This window comes from Nannochloropsis gaditana (genome assembly GCF_000240725.1).
Source record: "Nannochloropsis gaditana CCMP526 unplaced genomic scaffold scaffold315, whole genome shotgun sequence".
NCBI lineage: Eukaryota > Eustigmatophyceae > Eustigmatales > Monodopsidaceae > Microchloropsis > Microchloropsis gaditana.
The window spans coordinates 2,125-2,617 of NW_005803638.1; positions in this window are offsets into that span (position 1 = coordinate 2,125).

Here is a 493-nt window from a genome sequence, read left to right on the forward strand (position 1 = left end):
GGCGCTTACGGTGCTTGGCTCGGAAGACAGCGGAGACGCACCTTGCCCGGAGGATGGAAGCGGGAGCGGCACCTCGGAACGGGCCTTCGAATGCCTGTGCCTGGGCATTGCCCTCTTGAACCTTTACCTGCAAGCGAATTATTCAGGGCCCTCCATACCCGGATCTACCCAAGCCTGCCTGACGTCCCTCCTTGCGCCCTTCCTCCCCCCCTTCCTCCCCCCCGCCTTTCCCCGCCCGTCGCCAGAAAAAGACAAGGGCTGCCCGCAAACCGGGGGGGAGCACGCCCCAGACCACGTGGTGGCGGAGGCGGCCCGGGCGTGTCTGAACGCCGACGGGGAGGGAGCTTACCCCCACTGCGTCCTCCCCCACGCCCTGCTCCTGGCGCGGCTCCTCCTTCATGCCCTTGCCCTCCCCTCCCACGCCTCCTACCTGACCCCGCCCGTGGTGGACGGAACCACGGGAAAAGCCTCCCTGGCCCCCTCCCCCTCCCTC